The 5,292-nt window shown below is 35.0% G+C and overlaps 1 pseudogene; it reads right to left on the bottom strand.

Annotated features, from left to right (window-relative positions):
* Positions 1-435: 435 nt before the first annotated feature.
* The window catches only part of LOC109337097, a 12,954-nt pseudogene continuing 8,097 nt past the window's right edge, over positions 436-5,292 (bottom strand).

The following is a 5,292-nucleotide window of genomic DNA, read 5'->3' as shown; positions in this document are numbered from 1 at the left end:
GTATACATGCATTATAGGCAAAAGTTTTTGTCAAAGAGAAGAAAAAAGTAAAAATTGTACAGGGAATGAGGTATAAATCCTCCATATGCTCTTTATTGTAGGAAACTCTACCAACTGAGCTTTGTCACATGATACTTCAAAGCCAATATATGACTCGACAAATGAACAAATCCCTAATAACTCAGATGTTAGTGTAATACTAAATTTCAGTTTTCGAAATTAGCATTTTCAAGTTCTTTATGCGAGTTGAAGTTTACTTCATTATCGGGGTGCAAAGTCTTATAGAAGTTGTAGTATTTTTCAGAAACATAAATGAGAACCGAATAGACTCAACAGAAATTCAGAAAAAAATATTTATTTATTATTTCGCACGCCACAAATTTTATATAAACAAGAAAATATGACATAGGTTCTGAGAGCATGAATTGAGAGACATTAATCTCTTTTCTTAGACACATAAAGTTTACCTCTCATACACTTTCTCAGCATTTCAAGTGAAGCTTTTGGTTGATCCATAGGAACCATGCACCCAGCTTGATACACCTATTATAATATCACAAAAATAAAGTTAGCATAAAGCCAATTCAACAATGTCAAGTTCCAGAATACAACACTTAACACAAACCTTGAGGAAAGAAAGAGGTCCATGGCTTGTTAAAGATCCAACTTTACCACCATCAACTATAAATTTGACTTTAGGTGTTGACTTAAACTTCTTTTGGCCTAACCACTTCATAGCACGAACCCATCTATAATTGCATATAAGATCTTCTTCAGCAACATACACCAGCAATTTTATCCCATCCTCAAGAAGAGAAGGAATATCAACTTCTAAAATTTTCATCCAATCCTTAAGCATAGCATAGTACACACTAATACTACATGAAACAAAATCCAAGTTCTTCACACCTAGAGCATCCTTCACTTTCTCATTGTTCATAAACTAATCAACATTGGACAAGTCATAGCACAGATTTCCCTCACATTTATTTCTAATATCATAGTACTGCAGTTTTAATAACGGCGAAAAAACAATGAGTAAATCTAACCACTATTTCCATAAATGGTTGGACTAGTAGTTAAAAATAAATATAGTTATATTATGGTTTCTTACATTAATGTTAGCGTCAATAATGGACAAGAGATTTGCAAATATGCTAGTGCAAATTTCATATGCAGAACCGCAACTAACCCCAGTTTCTGTCAAATCAATGACATTTTAATAGTATCAATGAATATCATAAAGAGTTACTGTCAAGTTCAATGAATTTTTAAAATAAAATGAGTCATGAGCCTTAGGGAATAATTTTATGTCTTGCTCACAATCAGGGATAAGCTGATTTAGACTATCTCAATCTTCCTTTATAATTAATCTCCTCTGTAGTACAAAGTCACCATATGCTGAGTATTGAATTGTAGGGTTTGTTAACCCATTACCAATAGCAAAACCCTGTTATCAATCATAAAGATTGAACAAAAGGAATGATTACAAGAATGAAAAAATAAAAAATATATTGAACTTTTTAAAGACATGAAAAACATTATATAAGAAATGAAACAAGACCCTGAGATTTATATGATTCCCTTTTTTTTATATTTCCTTTATGAATCCGAGATGCAAGAGGCAGAATATAGTGTCATATGATTCTCTAATAATATAGAAGTATGCTTCTTGAAAAAAGCATGTTGTTGTAGTAAAATTGAGTAGATATATTATATACAACATGACTTATTATGTTTAGAGAAAATGAGATAAAGGAAGGGTGCAACGGTACCCGCTAGAAATCATACAAATCATTGCTAACACCTAATTCATCATGTCGAATATCTTCTTCATTTGAAGAGTAGCTGAAACCTATACCTTTGGGTTAGTCTACAAACATAATATTTGAAACCTACAAAAATGAAGGAAAGAACTCAGTTCATGTTAGTAACGAAAAAGGTTTATGTAATATCTTCAACCTCCAAGTTAACCATTGATTTTTGTGTAATTTGTATGGACTAGAAATACATACATATATAATAGCTATTTTATTTGGGAGAAACACTAAACCAAACAACTTATGATATTTTTATAAAGGTGATGAATAGAGATAGAACCTTGTCCCAACCATAGTCATTCAACACAAGACATGTTATTCACAATTCTAATTGGACCATTTTCATAGAACAACGCTAGTGAACTACTGCAACCTGGTTCTGCGGTCAACCAAATAACTATTGTATCGTCTTTTCTATAACGGAACTCAAAGAAATAGTAGAACATCCTGGAATCATATAGGAAAACATGGCAATTCAAATTAAGTGTACATATTTGTGTTGAATTGTTAATAAATTAAATTTAAAAAGTGTATATAAATATATCATAACTAACCAATCCAAATCAATAACGTCCAATATTATATTATATATTGATAAATTTTTGGTTCTTTTAAGATATGTAATTATAATCATCATTATATTAAATAAAAAATAGAACGTGGCAACCATCATTTGACTTAAATCATTCTAAAGAACTTATTTATCTTTCATTTTTGTTGGAGAATTTGAAATCAATTCTGTTTTTGATGCTTGGTTTCTTCTAATGGCTTTAAGCCACCGTGAGACAGAGAGGAAGAAGATGATGATGAGGGAAAGTATTAACAATGAGAAGAAGAAGAATTAGAGACTAAAGTGAGAGAGAAAGAGTGTATATTTCAATTAATTTCTTTACAAGTTTACACACTTTCCTTTTATAGAAGTTCATAACAACTCAATTGGTTATGACTTTCTATGTTTAGTAAGTTTCCAACTAACTAAACTAACTATTACAAAAGCAATGAACTACAAATTCTTAATACAAAAATCAACACTCCTCCTTAATTCATGCTTTCTATACTAACTATGCCTAAGAGAGTCCTTTGCCTTTCAAAGTCTACCTTCTTCAAAGGTTTGGTTAGCAAATCTGCCAATTGTTCTTTGGATTGACAGAATTCTAGCTTCAATGTGTTCTTCTCTACTTGATCCCTTAGGAATGGAACTTGGTCTCAATGTGCTTGCTTCTACCATGGGCTACTGGATTCTTTGCTAGATTTATTGCTGATTTGTTATCAACAAATAACCACATAGGTTCATCTTCCTTCTGCATTCCCAATTCAGTGAGCAATGCCTTCAACCATACTGCTTGTTGACCACCAAAGCAGGCTGCAACATACTCTGCCTCACACGAAGAAAGGGCAACTATTTTCTGCTTCTTTGAACACCAACTTATTGGTGCTTCACCAAGCTTGAATAGATAACCACTTGTGCTCTTCCTATCATCCTTATCACCACACCAATCTGCATCAGTGTAGCCATGAATGATGCTTCTTCTACTGTTCTGTTCTGTGTCTCTTGATGCAGGGAACAGAATGCCTGCCTGAAGAAGGTTGAGTCTACTACATTATTTTCTGAGTTCTCAGTGCTAGAGTTGCATAGGGAGTGTCCAGTTTCAATTGGAGTTGAAGCTGAGTTGCAATCTAGCATTTTGAACCTTCCAAGTATATCAGTAATATACTTTCTTTGATGCATTAGTATACCTGCTTCAGTTCTGAGGAATTCGATCCCAAGGAAGTATGAAAGGCTTCCTAAATCAGTCATCTCAAATTCATGTTTCAGCTTTTCTTTAAACCATTCAATCTCCTCAATGTTGTTGCCTGCGATGAGCAAGTCATCCACATAAAGGCATGTAATGATAGAAGCTTCTGTAGTGATCTTTCTTGTATAGATACCATGCTCATTGATGCATCTCTGAAATCCTAACTTCAGTAGGAATCCATCTATCCTTTTGTTCCAAGCCCTGGGTGCTTGTTTCAAGCCATACAAGGCTTTATGCAGTCTGTATACTTTGTGCTCCTCTTCTGGAATTACAAAACCAGGGGGTTGTGCTATGTAAACTTCTTTGTCTAATTGACCATTTAAGAAAGCAGATTTCACATCCATTTGACAAATGTGCCACCTCCTTGAGCTTGCTATTGCTACTACAAGTCTTATGGTTTCTAATCTGGCCACTGGTGCAAAGACTTCTTCAAAATCCAGGCCTTGCTTCTGTAGAAACCCTTTTGCTACAAGTCTAGCCTTGTGCTTAGAGACTGATCCATCAGGCTTCAACTTCACCTTATACACCCATTTGACTAGGATAGCTTTCTTGTTCCTTGGCAATTCTGTTAGCTCCCATGTAGCATTCTTCTCAATTGAGTTAATTTCTTCCTTCATTGCTTCTATCCAGCATTGCTCTTTCATTGCTTGATCAAAGGACACAGGCTCCATCTCAGCTAGTAGAGCCATATGCACAAAATCTCCTTCTTGAGTGATTTCTGAATCATCAAATACTTCATAATCTCTGAGTCTTGATGGTAATTGTCTTGTTCTCTGTGGTCTTTCACTCAAGACAGCTTGATCCTCAATGTTGATCTGAGTTTCTTCTTCTGTTTGTGTGTTATCCAACATCATTCTTCCTGAATTGTTGGATGTCTCATTAGAATCATCCCAATCCCAAGCTTCACCTTCAATGAATTTCAAGTCTCTGCTGTATGAGATTGTATTTGTTGTAGGACTATATACCTTGTAGGCCCCTGTTGAATGATAGCCTACAAAGATCAGCCTTTCCCCTCTGTTATCAAGCTTCCCTCTTCTGCTTTCTGGTATGTGTTTGAAGCATATGGAGCCAAACACCTTGAGATGTTTTACATTTGGCTTGTGTCCTGTCCATGCTTCTTCAGGAGTCTTGTTCACCAACCTTTTTGTAGGACATCTGTTCAGAAGATAGGTTGCTGTTGATATTGCTTCTGCCCAAAACTTCTTTGGAAGTGACTTGGTCCTCATCATGCTTCTTGCCATATTCAACAAGGTTCTGTTTACCCTTTCTGCTGCACCATTATGTTGAGGAGTATATGGTGCAGTGATCTCATGAGTTATTCCTTCTAATTCACAGAAGTTTTTGAACTCATGAGATACATACTCCCCTCCACCATCACTTCTAATCAGCTTTAGATTCTTGCCACTTTGTTTTTCTGCTTCTGCTTTGAAGATTCTGAATTTGCCAAACACCTCAGATTTCTTCTCTATTGCATAAGTCCAGAGTTTCCTTGTGAAGTCATCCTTGAAGGTCACAAAGTATTTGTTTCCTCCAAGGGACTTTTCTTCTAATGGACCACACACATTAGTGTATACAACTTCAAGTGGTTGTGTGGTCTTAGTTGGAATTTGTGAGCATAATGTATTCCTTGTTTGCTTGCTTGCTAGACAATCATCACACACTTCATTTGAGGCTTT

This window comes from Lupinus angustifolius, unplaced genomic scaffold, assembly GCF_001865875.1.
Source record: "Lupinus angustifolius cultivar Tanjil unplaced genomic scaffold, LupAngTanjil_v1.0 Scaffold_1_1096, whole genome shotgun sequence".
NCBI classification, from domain to species: Eukaryota; Viridiplantae; Streptophyta; class Magnoliopsida; order Fabales; family Fabaceae; genus Lupinus; species Lupinus angustifolius.
Note: the sequence above shows the minus strand (reverse complement) of the source record. Positions and strands in the feature narration are given on the sequence as shown.